This window comes from Ahaetulla prasina, chromosome 7 (assembly GCF_028640845.1).
Source record: "Ahaetulla prasina isolate Xishuangbanna chromosome 7, ASM2864084v1, whole genome shotgun sequence".
NCBI classification, from domain to species: domain Eukaryota; kingdom Metazoa; phylum Chordata; class Lepidosauria; order Squamata; family Colubridae; genus Ahaetulla; species Ahaetulla prasina.
In genome coordinates, this window is record NC_080545.1 from 11,841,310 (window position 1) to 11,855,876 (window position 14,567).

The 14,567-nt window shown below is 42.4% G+C and overlaps 1 protein-coding gene across 1 annotated transcript in view; it reads right to left on the reverse strand.

Annotated features, from left to right (window-relative positions):
• Positions 1-12,922, reverse strand: part of LOC131201864 (uncharacterized) — a 97,927-nt gene extending 85,005 nt beyond the window's left edge. The window contains exon 1 of the mRNA XM_058190183.1: positions 12,767-12,922. The gene's annotated coding sequence lies outside the window, so the exon portion shown is untranslated. The remainder of the gene's footprint in view (positions 1-12,766) is intronic.
• Between the last annotated feature and the right edge of the window lie 1,645 nt (positions 12,923-14,567).

Genomic DNA, 14,567 nt, shown 5'->3' on the forward strand with positions numbered 1-14,567 from the left:
CTGTAAAAGCCCTGTGAAGCGGTATATAAGTCTAAGTGCTATTGCTATTATGTGACCCAGCGATGCTGTAACCGTTTTATTGTGTTTTATTACCGTAAATCTAGGTGAAATGTTAATATACATTGCTAGTCCACGAATGGTATGCCATATGCTAAAACAGGGGTCTCCAAGCTTGGTCCCTTTAAGACTTGTGGACTTCAACTCCCAAAGTTCCTCAGCCAGCTTTGCTGGCTGAGGGACTCTGGGAGTTGAAGTCCACAAGTCTTAAAGGGACCAAGCTTGGAGACCCCCGTGCTAAAATAAACAAACAGTGGTCAGATGTACTGCAGAAAATGGATAAGAATGGGTTATCTTCCTGAAAAAGTAGCACGGGCCTTTAAAAAGTCGTTTGTTTGTTTTTTAGGAAGACGAAAGACAGTGATTGGCTGAAACTCTGGTGTTTTTCAAGTAATCAAGGACAGGGGTGTGATCTCTGCGGGGTGTGTGTGTGTGTGTGTGTGTGTGTGTGTGTGTGTGTATGTGAGAGAGCCACAGACTCTTAACAGCAAACCTTGCAATCAAGTGATCACTATCCATATACTTATTTTAAGGGAGGCCTTTTTTTCGGGAGTGCTTATTTTTTTTTGGAATTATTATTTTTTAATTTTTCTAGACAGACAGACATAAAAACATCTTAATCAAAATACAGACAGTGTGTCGGTTGGTTGTTTACAAAGCTTTTGTGCAATTTCACCATATTCATAACATGTAATTTATCTTATTTTGCATTTCACCAATCTAATATACACCCAAATATTCTAATCAATTGATCTTTTGTATAACTCTAAATGTTTCTTCCCTTGCCTTATATAGATTGTACTAAATTAGATTAGGGGACTGGAGGCTAAAACGTATGAAGAACGGTTGCAGGAACTCGGTATGCCTAGTTTAATGAAAAGAAGGACTAGGGGAGACATGATAGCAGTGTTCCAATATCTCAGGGGTTGCCACAAAGAAGAGGGAGTCAAGCTATTCTCCAAAGCACCTGAGGGTAGAACAAGAAGCAATGGGTGGAAACTAATCAAGGAGAGAAGCAATCTAGAACTAAGGAAAGATTTCCTGACAGTTAGAACAATTAATCAGTGGAACGACTTGCCTGCAGAAGTTGTAAATGCTCCAACACTGGAAATTTTTAAGAAAATGTTGGATAGCCATTTGTCTGAAATGGTGTAGGGTTTCCTGCCTGGGCAGGGGGTTGGACTAGAAGACCTCCAAGGTCCCTTCCAACTCTGATATTATTATTATTATTATTATTATTAAATTTTACATTAATTATATTTGTATCATTCATTTACCTTTTCTTAATTCAAACCAATGAAATTACGTTATATTTTGTTTGTTTCAACAATTCTTGCATTATAAATATCTCTGTCAAGCTTCAACCTATTATTTTATCTAGCCATTGCTAAAATAAATCCCATATCTTATATGCTTATTTTAGCGCATGTGCTCAAAAGCCTGATTGGGTTTATTATCAGGGGATGTCTTATATTCGGGGACACACAGTAGGGTTCAGCTGGAACATTGACAAGTTTTGTGCACCTGGTCCTCTCCTTGGCTAGTCCCTCACCCGAACTCAAGAGTGACACCCCTGGAAGTTTTAACAGCTAGTCCTCGACTTACGACCCACATTTACGTGGCTAAGTGAGCGATTTGTTAAGCGAGCTCTGCCCCCATTTTATGACTTCTCCTGCCATGGTTGTTCAGTGAATCCCTGCAACTGTTGAATTAGCAACCCAATTCTTCGGTGAATTTGGCTTCCCCCTTGACTTGGCTTGTCAGGAGGTCGCAAAAGGGGATCGCGTGACCCCCCCGCCCCCCCGGGGCACTACAATGAACCGGTCATAAATATGAATCAGTTGTCAAGCATTCCGAAGGTGAATCCCATGAGCACGGGGATGCGGTAACGGTCATAAGTGTGAAAAAATGGTCACAAGTAGAATAGAATAACAGAGTTGGAAGGGACCTTGGAGGTCTTCTAGTCCAACCCACTGCCCAGGCAGGAAACCCTACACCAGACAAATGGTTATCCAATCTCTTTTTAAAAACTTCCAGTGTTGGAGCATTCACAACTTCTGGAGGCAAGTTGTTCCACTGATTAATTGTTCTCACTGTCAGGGAAGTTTCTCCTTAGTTCTAAATTGCTTCTCTCCTTGATTAGTTTCCACCCATTGCTTCTTGTTCTACCCTCAGGTGCTTTGGAGAATAGCTTGACTCCCTCTTCTTTGTGGCAGCCCCTAAGATATTGGAAGACCGCTATCATGTCTCCCTTAGTCCTTCTTTTCATTAAACTAGACATACCCAGTTCCAGCAACCGTTCTTCCTATATTTTAGCCTCCAGTCCCCTAATCATCTTCATTGCTCTTCTCTGCACTCTTTCTAGAGTCTCCACATCCTTTTTACATCGTGGCAACCAAACCTGGATGCAGGATTCCAAGTGTGGCCTTAACAAGTGGTATTAACACCTCACGTTTTTCAGGGCCATTGTAACTTCGAACGGTCACTAAGCAAACTGTTGTAAGTCGAGGACTACCTGTATTTAGAGTGAAGCCATTTAGAGCCATTTTATAGACCCTCGGAGCCTCCAAACACAAGGAGAAGACATCTGTCACATAGTTTTAATTTGCCAGGCGCCAGAAATATACAATTAGGTATCGTTGGCATACTGATGATAAACACCCCATGGTCATGGATGAACTCACCCAACGGCCCCGTTTAAAGTTGAATAGGGGAAGAGAGAGAACTAAACCCTGCAGCAAAATCACAGCTGCCCTAGCATGATGTGGTTTGCTCGGGTCTGATGTACGTGACCAGATTTGCTCCAATATACTAGCCATTTTTTTAAGGGCAGGAACATACAACGTCCACCTCTCCCTGTCTCCAGTCTGCTAGAAACGTAACCTCCACCTAACTTCACTCATCCACGCAAAAGGAATGTTTCCCCCCCACTCATGTGGGGCTGACCGGTCTGGTTCCTCTTTTGCCCTTCATGTCATCACAAGCAAACCCCTCCATCCATTGGGTTCTCCCATGTGCTGCGGCAGAACCTCTCGCTGGCCTCTGCCCCACCACAACTGCCATTTTAGCCTTGCCTGCTGGACAAGGGAAAGACTGGGCTTTTTAAAAAAACAACAACAGTAAAACACAAAAAGTAATGGAATGAAAAAACCTGGTTGTTATTTTTTGTTTTAGAAAAGGTGAAATTGATAGCCTCACTGCCACCTTCTCATCCCAGACCAAATTACTAGTATTCAGGTAGTCCTTGACTTAGGAATACCATTGGGACTAGAATTTCCATTGCTAAGCATTGTTAAGTGATTAGTGCCTGATTTTATAACTTTTTTTTTTTTGCCATGGTTGGTAAGCAAATTATTGCAATTGTTAACTCCTTCTTTCCTTCCGTTCCCTTCTTTCCTCCCCTCCCTCCCTCCCTCCCTCCCTCTCTCCCTTCCCTTTCCTTCCTTCCTTTCTTCCTTCCTTCCTTCCTTCCCTCCCTCCCTCCCTCCCTTTCCTCCCTCCCTTCCTTGAATATTCTAAATGACAGGAAGTGAGTTTCCTATAATTTTCTCCATTGTCCTCACCACTCTCTGTATGGGCTTTCTATCTGAGGGTCTGCTGCCACCAAACCAAACAGCAATGCAGTTTGTTAAAATGCTCTCAATCATACCTCTGCAGAAAGTGGCCAAGGCAGAAGGAGAAAGATGCACCCTCCTCATGATGTATCTGATCTCATTGGCTTCTTTCAGATGCTTTATTAGCCTGAGGGCTTCCTGCAAACTTGCTTTCCTCAGCCAAAAACTTTGAAATGCCTGCAGAAGCTGCTGAGCAGCTTATACGGTAATGGTGCTGGAATTATAAAAATGAATAAGAGCATTCTTATAACTGGAGATGCCACTCACCCTCAGATTATGTCTCAGCTGTTCTGAGACCAAAAAAAAAACAACAACTCAGATATACCTAGTCCTTGACATGACCACCAATTGAGCCCAAAATTTATGCTGCTAAGTGAGACATTTGCTGAGGCTTTCCCCCTTTTTACAACCTTTCTTGCCGCGGTTGTTAAGTGAATCACTGCAGGTGTTAAGTTAGTAACCCATCTGGCTTCCCCCATTGACTTGAAGATCACAGGAGCTCTGGAACGGTGCAAGTGACCTAAATTTGAGCCAACTGCCAAGTGCCCAAATTTTGATCACATGACCCTGGGGATGCTGCAACGGTTGTAAGTGCGAAAAATGGTCATAAAGTCACTTTTTTCAGTGCTGTCGTAACTCTGATCATTATCAAACTGCTGTAAGTCAAGGGCTACCTGTACATAGCCACCTAGGTGGGGCAGGTCCCCGGCGCTGTAGCCCTGAGCTGTACCTCCCCTCCACAATGAAGGCAATCTGAAATTTCTCCAGACCCAAATCTTCCTTTAGCAATTCCATCATGAGGTCCAGCAATTTAGCTGGAGACGCAGCTACCTAGGAAGAACACCAGTCTGTGTTGTAACCCAGGCCCAAGTAGGTAGTAGAAAATTCAGTCCATTTAAAAACAAACAAACTTTATTAGAATAGATGAGAAGTAACTCATTCTCAGCGTCATCCAAACTAAATCAAAGCAAATTCTTCCCAACACCATTCCACAGTCTTATCACCAACCTTGGTCTTAATTAGGCAAACTGCCAAAGGCCTTTCTTGGCAAAAGTTCAAAAGCAGAAGACTCTGATAAGAAACAAATGCAGCAAGACAAAGCTATCAACGTTGTTTTCCAGCAAAGAGCCCAAATGCCGTTGCTGGTCTTTTAAGCCTTATGGGAGGGGCCAATCATCTCTTGCCCCTACTCCTGAGTCGTCCTCTTTGCTTTAGCTGCTCTTGCCTTCTGTCAGCTCTTCTCATGCGTGCATTAGGAACAGGCTCCTCCTGCTCCTCTGCGTCACTACTGTCAGCCTCTGGAGACTCCAGAGTCCGCACAACACTTCCCGATGGCCCTAGCCCCATCTCTGCCTCTGACGCAGAGCCCGCATCCGGGCCTTCCCCAGCTTCCAGGACTGGCCCATGCTCTTCCTCAGCCTCATCGCTGTCTGACTCTGTTGCAGTTCCACAAGCTACCGGCAGACCACAACAGTATGGTAGGAGTTAAAACTAGTAGACCCTTCTTGACCAACTCATAAACTGAAACCGAATCAGAATCCAGCTGGAAGGGACCTTGGAGGTCTTCTAGTCCAGCCCCCTGCTCAAGCAGGAGACCCTATATCAGTGATGGCGAACCTTTCAGACACCGAGTGCCCAAACTGCGAACATGTGCATGCACAGACGTGCACGAACATATGCATGCGCAGACATGGGCGCATGCGCAGCAGAGAGGCGAAGACCAGTTGGCCTGCAGGAGGCGGGGCATCCCAACACTGGCAGTGCGGCAAGAGGTAAGATCTTTTGGGGGGGGGAGCTTTTGTTTCGTTGTTTGCAGGGAAACAGAAGCTCACGAAAGAAACGCCACAGAGATCTGACCTGGGGCAATGGCACATGTGCCAGCAGAGAGAGCTCTGCATGCCACCTCTGGAACTCATGCCGTAGGTTCGCCATCACGGCCCTATCCCATTTCAGACAAGTCCTTGTCCCTAGTCCTTCTTTTCTCTAGACCAGAGGTCACCAACTGGTGGTCCGTGGACCAACTGGTGGTCCGTGAGAAAATTTTGCTGGTCCGCGGAAAAATTATTTGCATTTTTTATGTTGCACTAAATCAGGGGCCCTCAAACTAAGGCCCCTGGGCCGGATACATGCAATGAAAGTATGTGTTGCTGCAGAGAGTCTCCCCCTTCTGGGTCTTTTTGTGGGGGGTCGGAGAGGGCAGAAATTCTGACTTGAGGTCTGCTTCAGCCTCCTGGTGCGGGGCTTAGGGTGACGGTTGGAGGGAGGTGCCACTGGTGGCGAAGAAGCAGAGGGTCTTGTACCATCTCAGCCTGCTGAGCCTCCAGGTACCGGTACCTGGCCTTGCACATCCAATCCACATTCCCCCAGGGGGTCATGTGGGGTGCAGCTTCAGATGGCCCCCATCCTTCTGGTATGCCCGGACGGTTGGGCCTTGACTGGTTATCAACAAGCCTCCCAGCTGCAGAGAAAACGCAGAGGGAAAGTTTCTCCAATTCACTCCCTGTTACAAGTCGTCTCCACCAGCTCACTTTCCCCACAAAACCCAACAACCAAGACAGCTCCTCCCTCCCCCTGTTACAATGGCAGCCATAGCAATCAATCAATATAGAAGCGGAGGCTGACAAACAGCCTAAAAATGGCCTGAAAAACAGATTATTTGGGGGGGGACCGTTTTCGGGCCACTTTTTGGACCAAAAACGCCTGAAAACAGTCCTGAAAACAGCCAAAAATGACCAAAAAAACAGGTATGTGCACGCCAGCCAGCTGGTTTTCATGTTTCTGGCATTCTGGCATGCGCACATGACATGCACGCATGTGCGTTTGCCGAAAAGATTCGCCATCACTCCCCTACCATCTCCAAGGCCTGACCGAGGCTTCTGGCTCATCTTTGGCACGGACCACCCAAATCATTGATGACGTGTCGGAACTGTTTCAAGAGCCATAAAGCACCAACCAGCAGCAGAAAGACTCTTTTTCTATGAGAAATGTGCGCGCTCCCCTTTCTTCAGTGGTTGAAGGAAGGCCTCTGGCAGCATGACTACCTCTTCATTAAAATATAGTTATCAACTCCTGCAACTCACAAACAGAATCAGCCTATCTATATGCATCATTCTTTTATTCTGGATAACGCCCAAAGAATACATAAAAGCAGGAGGAAAGAGTAAACAGGGGGACAATTGGTCTAGTCCAGGGGTCTGCAAACTTGGCTCTTTTAAGACTTGTGGACTTCAACTCCTAGAGTTCCAGCAAAGCAAAGAGAGGTCAAAGGAGAGAGAGCAAAGCTGGCTGAGGAACTCTGGGAGTTGAAGTCCACAAGTCTTAAAAGAGCCAAGTTTGCAGACCCCTGGACTAGACCAAGGAAAGAAAAATCGTTCAAATTTTGATTGGTCAAAAATGTCTCCCTCTCCCTCTCTCCCTCTCCCTCTCCCTCTCTCTCTCTCTCATAGGAAAACTGAATAGAAAAAAAAAGGATGGAGAAGAGAAGATAACAAATGTGTAAAATATTGTAAATAAATTAAGCTAGATGTAAAGGGATGATAAAGTCAAAGTTAGTAAAAAGAAGAGAAAAAGGGAATGTATAAAGCAGAAAGCTGAAGGAACGAAACCGTCATGTAAAAAGAAAACACAGACTATGTGTTTATGTTATGTATGTTTGTGTTGTGTTGTGTCATTGTAATAAAATCAATAAAAACTTTAAAAACAAAATGTGTCTCTCAATCTTTCAGAATAAACTGATAAAGAGGTGTTTGGCACAAATTAAGCCAGAATGATGGACGGGTTTAAGATTATTGCTAAAGATATTATTTTCTATTTTATTTTATGCATATACTTATAGATGTAACAATTATCAAGTGATATTTCCCAGTTACCAACAAATACTAGAAGTATTTTAAGTTCTGTTTAAAAGATCTCTTAAACTTAGAATGTTTCAAACTTATCCTTACTTAAATTAACTTACTTAAATTAATTACATTTAGACCCACTTATAGTCTTCCATGTTTTATGGTTTTCTCTATGCTTAAGTAAACTCAGCTTTAAACTAAAATTTATCTGACTGCCTGAAACATAAATAGTTTACTGAAATCACACAATAAAATCAGAATAAAACTAAAAAGGATAATTAAAATAAAAGGACATGCATTTGACACTTGTACTTTAAAACTTGTAATAGAAAGCTCTTCTCTGCAGCTAGAATACTCCAGTAAACAACCAAACACATATTATTTTAAATTATTTTTTGGGAGGAAGGGTAATATTAGAGAATTAGGGAGAAATACTGGAAGTTCAATAAATTAAATACACCGAGAGCATATGCACCAAAGACAAATTCCTTGTTTGTCCAATCACACTTGGCCAATAAAGAATTCTATTCTATTCTATTCTATTCTATTCTATTCTATTCTATTCTATTCTATTCTATTCTATTCTATTCTGTTCTATTCTGCTCTGCTCTACTCTTCTCTACTCCAAAGTAAAGTAAAGGTAAAGGTTCCCCTTGCACATATGTGCTAGTCATCTCTGTTTCAAAGCCGAAGAGCCAGCACTGTCCGAAGACATCTCCATGGTCATGTGGCCGGCATGACTAAATACCAAAGGCACACGGAACGCTGTTACCCTCCCACCAAAGATGGTCCCTATTTTTCTACTTGCATTTTTTACGTGCTTTCGAACTGCTAGGTTGGCAGAAGCTGGGACAAGTCACGGGAGCTCACCCTGTTACGTGGCACTAGGGATTCGAACCGCTAAACTGCCGACCTTTTGATTGACAAGCTCAGCATCCTAGCCATTGAGCCACCACGTCTACTCTACTCTACTCTACTCTACTCTACTTCTATTCTATTCTATTCTGTTCTGTTCTGTTCTGTTCTGTTCTATTCTATCCTATCCTATCCTATCCTATCCTATCCTATCCTATCCTATCCTATTCCTATTCCTATTCCGTTCTAAACTGTATACAGGAAGAGCAAGTAAAAGAAACAAAGAAGAAATATGGATGATTTAAAGACACACGGATGGGTTCAGATATCATGAACCTTAAATCCTGGTCTTGGACTCATGATGCCTTCAAAATGTGGTTTAAGTGATGGACTAGTCCACACAACAAGGGCTGGTGGGGGGGGGGAGAAACCATCAACCACCAGAGGGGTGAAAAACCATCCACCTTCCACTTTCCTTTCAACCTTGACTCACACGTTGGGAAAAAAAAAACACCAGAACCAAGCACTGAAAATAATTTCAAAGGAGCCTCTGAAGGAAATGGGAAAGGCAAATATCCCCTTTCTTGGGAGGCTGTGAGAAGGAGCCTTCCTCTCTCTCCCTCTCTCTCCCTCTCTCTCCCTCTCTCTCTCTCTCTCTCTCTCTCATAGGAAAACTGAATAGAAAAAAAAAGGATGGAGAAGAGAAGATAACAAATGTGTAAAATATTGTAAATAAATGAAACTAGATGTAAAGGGACGATAAAGTCAAAGATAGTAACAAAGAAGGGAAAAAGGGAATGTAAAAAGTAGAAAGCTGAAGGAACGAAACCATCATGTAAAAAGAACACAGACTATGTGTTTATGTTATGTATGTTTGTGTTGTGTTGTGTCTTGTAATAAAACCAATAAAAACTTTTTTAAAAACAAAATGTGTCTCTCAATCTTTCAGAATAAACTGATAAAGAGGTGTTTGGCACAAATTAAGCCAGAATGATGGACGGGTTTAAGATTATTGCTAAAGATATTATTTTCTATTTTATTTTATGCATATACTTATAGATGTAACAATTATCAAGTGATATTTCCCAGTTACCAACAAATACTAGAAGTATTTTAAGTTCTGTTTAAAGATCTCTTAAACTTAGAATGTTTCAAACTTATCCTTACTTAAATTAACTTACTTAAATTAATTACATTTAGACCCACTTATAGTCTTCCATGTTTTATGGTTTTCTCTATGCTTAAGTAAACTCAGCTTTAAACTAAAATTTATCTGACTGCCTGAAACATAAATAGTTTACTGAAATCACACAATAAAATCAGAATAAAACTAAAAAGGATAATTAAAATAAAAGGACATGCATTTGACACTTGTACTTTAAAACTTGTAATAGAAAGCTCTTCTCTGCAGCTAGAATACTCCAGTAAACAACCAAACACATATTATTTTAAATTATTTTTTGGGAGGAAGGGTAATATTAGAGAATTAGGGAGAAATACTGGAAGTTCAATAAATTAAATACACCGAGAGCATATGCACCAAAGACAAATTCCTTGTTTGTCCAATCACACTTGGCCAATAAAGAATTCTATTCTATTCTATTCTATTCTATTCTATTCTATTCTATTCTATTCTATTCTATTCTATTCTATTCTGTTCTATTCTGCTCTGCTCTACTCTTCTCTACTCCAAAGTAAAGTAAAGGTAAAGGTTCCCCTTGCACATATGTGCTAGTCATCTCTGTTTCAAAGCCGAAGAGCCAGCACTGTCCGAAGACATCTCCATGGTCATGTGGCCGGCATGACTAAATACCAAAGGCACACGGAACGCTGTTACCCTCCCACCAAAGATGGTCCCTATTTTTCTACTTGCATTTTTTACGTGCTTTCGAACTGCTAGGTTGGCAGAAGCTGGGACAAGTCACGGGAGCTCACCCTGTTACGTGGCACTAGGGATTCGAACCGCTAAACTGCCGACCTTTTGATTGACAAGCTCAGCATCCTAGCCATTGAGCCACCACGTCTACTCTACTCTACTCTACTCTACTTCTATTCTATTCTATTCTGTTCTGTTCTGTTCTGTTCTATTCTATCCTATCCTATCCTATCCTATCCTATCCTATCCTATCCTATCCTATTCCTATTCCTATTCCTATTCCGTTCTAAACTGTATACAGGAAGAGCAAGTAAAAGAAACAAAGAAGAAATATGGATGATTTAAAGACACACGGATGGGTTCAGATATCATGAACCTTAAATCCTGGTCTTGGACTCATGATGCCTTCAAAATGTGGTTTAAGTGATGGACTAGTCCACACAACAAGGGCTGGTGGGGGGGGGGAGAAACCATCAACCACCAGAGGGGTGAAAAACCATCCACCTTCCACTTTCCTTTCAACCTTGACTCACACGTTGGGAAAAAAAAAACACCAGAACCAAGCACTGAAAATAATTTCAAAGGAGCCTCTGAAGGAAATGGGAAAGGCAAATATCCCCTTTCTTGGGAGGCTGTGAGAAGGAGCCTTCCTCTCTCTCCCTCTCTCTCCCTCTCTCTCCCTCTCTCTCTCTCTCTCTCTCTCTCTCTGAAACTATTAATCATCTTGGAATGACAGCCAGCCACAGGTTGGCAGCTATCAGCAAGCCAGGAGAGTTAAAAAACCAGAAGTGTCTGGAATTCCAGCTGGGTTCATTGGCCTTGGGGACTGTCCTCAATGGCCCCTTGGCCCACGTCACAATGATGCTTTTTAAACTTTTTAAAAAACTTTTTAAAAACTTTTTAAAAAAGGACCATTTCTTGGGGAGAAGTCCCCTTTTATTGGAGGGAGCAAGAGATGGGCAGCCTCAACTTTGGGGCTGACAACGATCTCCTCTTTCCAAAGATCCTGCACACAGACTTTTAAGATGCTAACTTGATCCCCCCCCCCCGTTAGGAGCTGGTGTAGCCCCAAAAATGTGGAGCCTGGAAGCACCCTTGCCGACGACAGGTCGTCCTCCTCGACTTACGACCACCGTCGAGCCCAGAATGGATGTTGCTAAAATGGGCAATCGGTTGAGTTTTGCTTCTGCCTCCATTTTATGTCTTTCCTGACCCCCTTGGTTAAGCAGACCCCAGCAGCCAAATTAGTTAAACAGTTAAAGTAATTAAACGGTTGTTAAGTGAATCTGGTTTACCTATTGACTTTGCTTGTCTGTAGGTCGCAAAAGAAGATTGGAGCACCTACCCTCTGGAACAAACTTCCCCCTGGTTTGCGTCAATTACCTGACCTTCGGACCTTTCGCCATGAATTGAAAACGTACTTGTTCATCCAAGCGGGACTGGCTTAATTCTTAATTCTTAATTTTTAAATTTTGAACTTTTTGAATTTTAATAATTTTAAATTGGGTATTCTGTTTTATTGGGTCAAATTTGACGGTTTTTAAATTTTTCGGCCGTTATAGAATATGTTCTTTTAATTTGTGGTTTTAAAATTGTATATTGTATTGTTTTAATTTGGCTGTACACCGCCCTGAGTCCTTCGGGAGAAGGGCGGTATAAAAATCTAAATAATAAATAAATAAATAAAAATAAAGATCACATGATTCACACACACACATACACACGGCAACCATCATCAATGTGAACCAGTTGTCAAGCACCCGAACGTAAATCACATAACCACAAGGATGTGAAAAATAGTCCCAAGTCACTTCCTTCAGGGCCGCTTCGGTAACTTAAGTCACTAAATGAACTGTTGTAAGTTGAGGACTACCTGTATTCAAAGGTGTCTTAAGTTTCAGGAGCTTCAGTAACAGTAACGGAGTTGGAAGGGACCTTGGAGGTCATCAAGTCCAACTCCCTGCGCACGCCGGAAACCTGTACTAGGGATTCGAACTGTCGAACTTTCTGATCGACAAGCTCAGTGTCTTAGCCACTGAGCCACCTAGGAGGGCTTCTGCCTTGGAAAACAGCTCTTATTCCCAGACAATTCTCACTTAATTTGGGAATTCCAGCATCTCAAGCTCTCCTGTTAATTTTTATCCCTTAAAAGAGATCCAGCTCAGAATTGCTGACACAAGACACAAACACACACTTCCTTCACAATCCTTTACAAAAGGGAGGGGGGGGGTTTTCTCTGCAGCTGAAGGTGGGTGGGGGCAGAGAGAGAGAGAGGAAAAAAAATGAATTTTTTCCCTCTTTTTACTTAGTTCCCTTTTTTTTTGCTTGTAAACTGCCTGTCTGCCACAAATATAAGGTTCCGGGCTCGACCCGACGCAGCTCACCTGGAATTCCTCCGCGAGGCCCCAGCGCGTCTCTTTGCTCTGATTCACCCCCTGTAACTGGGCGGCGGGACAAACTTGGCCAAAAGTTTTTTTTTAGTTTTTTTTTAAAAGTCCAGAGCTCCATCCAGGTAAGCTTACCTGAAGCGGGTCCCCTTCCTCGGTCTTAAGGGGGAGGCCGGCGTGTCCATTGGGTTCCCCGGGGGAGGCTTTTGGTGGCTCCGTGGGCGCCTGCTCCTTCTCGCTTCCCCGCGGGGAGGCTGAGCCGTCGCAACGGGCTCTTCGCTTGTTTCAGGTAAGCAGGCACGGAGGAACACACCTACGAGAGACAGGAAGCCAGGAAAGCTGCGGGCTGATTGGCCTCTCCGGCGCAAAAGTCTAAGCAAGGAAATAGTGACTCCCTTTCCAGGTGGGGGGGGGGGAAACCCACACACACAATCACACAAAGAAGGGCCGGGGAAGCGCTGTGTGTGATAAAACAGCCCCAAACGGGCGGACGCTTTCTTGGCCGCGAGGGCTTCCTCCACGCGAGTTTTTTTTTTTAATTATTATTATTTTTTAAAAAAGAAAGGATTAGGAATCGTGGTTAGGGATGGAAACGATGCGAGGTTTACAGCAGCCGTGGTAGTTTTTTTCTCGCCACTGTACCTGTATACATCCGAATTAGACACTGTTGTTTCTACGGGTCATATAATAAATGTGGGTATATGCATCGTTTTCTTTCTTTCTCTTTCTCTTTCTCTTGCTCTTTCTCTTTCTCTTTCTTCCTTCCTTTCTCTCTTTTCTTTCTTTCTTTTCCTTCCTTCCTTCCTTTCTTTTTCTTTCTCTCTTTCTCTTTCTTTGTGTCTCTTTTTCTTCCTTCCTTCCTTTCTCTTTTCTTTCTTTCTTTCTTTCTTTTTCTCTGTCTCTCTTTTTCTTCCTTCCTTCCTTCCTTTCTTTTTTTTCTCTCTTTCTCTTTCTTTGTGTCTCTTTTTCTTCCTTCCTTCCTTCCTTTCTCTTTTCTTTCTTTCTTTCTTTCTCTTTTTCTTTTTTCTGTCTCTCTTTTTCTTCCTTCCTTCCTTTCTTTTTTTTCTCTCTTTCTCTTTCTTTGTGTCTTTTTCTTCCTTCCTTCCTTCCTCTTTTCTTTCTTTCTTTCTTTTTCTTTTTTCTGTCTCTCTTTTTCTTCCTTCCTTCCTTCCTTTCTTTTTTTTCCCTTTCTCTTTCTTTGTGTCTCTTTTTCTTCCTTCCTTTCTTTCTCTTTTCTTTCTTTCTTTCTTTCTTTTTCTTTTTTTCTGTCTCTCTTTTTCTTCCTTCCTTACTTTCTTTCTCTCTTTTCTTTCTTTCTTTTTCTTTCTCTCTCTTTTTCTTCCTTCCTTCCTTCCTTCCTTCCTTCCTTCCTTCCTTCCTTCCTTTCTTTCTCTCTCTTTTCTTACTTTCCCACTCTTTTTCTTTCTTTCTCCCTCTCTCTTTCTTACTCTTTTTCTCTTTTATTTCTATTTTTCTTCTGTTTATGCAGTGTATATTGGAGGTGATGGTGACCCTTAGAGGAGCTGTACGCAACGAAATTCCATTTTAACGTGTGCCGATTCGTCTACATTCAAAGCGGCAACAAAGTTATTCTACGTTTTTAACGCTGAAGAAGGATAGGGGATTTTTTGTTTGTTTGTTTGTTTCAATTTAAACACAGACAGTGAAGGAGAGAGGCAGTCATACCTGATTTGGCTTTCACAGATTGCTCCTCATTGAGGAAGGGAAAAAAAGGAAACTAGTAAATAACAAATTCAAACTGGCTTCTGATGATGATTTCCTTCCCTATGTTAACTGTAAACCTGAGATTTGCTTTCTCCTGACAAATTCTGACACTTGGCTTCGAATCCTTTTGCCTACTCAAGACCAGGTTGATAATTAAGTATGGATTACAAGTAGTCCTCAACTTACAACAGGTTGTTTAGTGACCATTTGA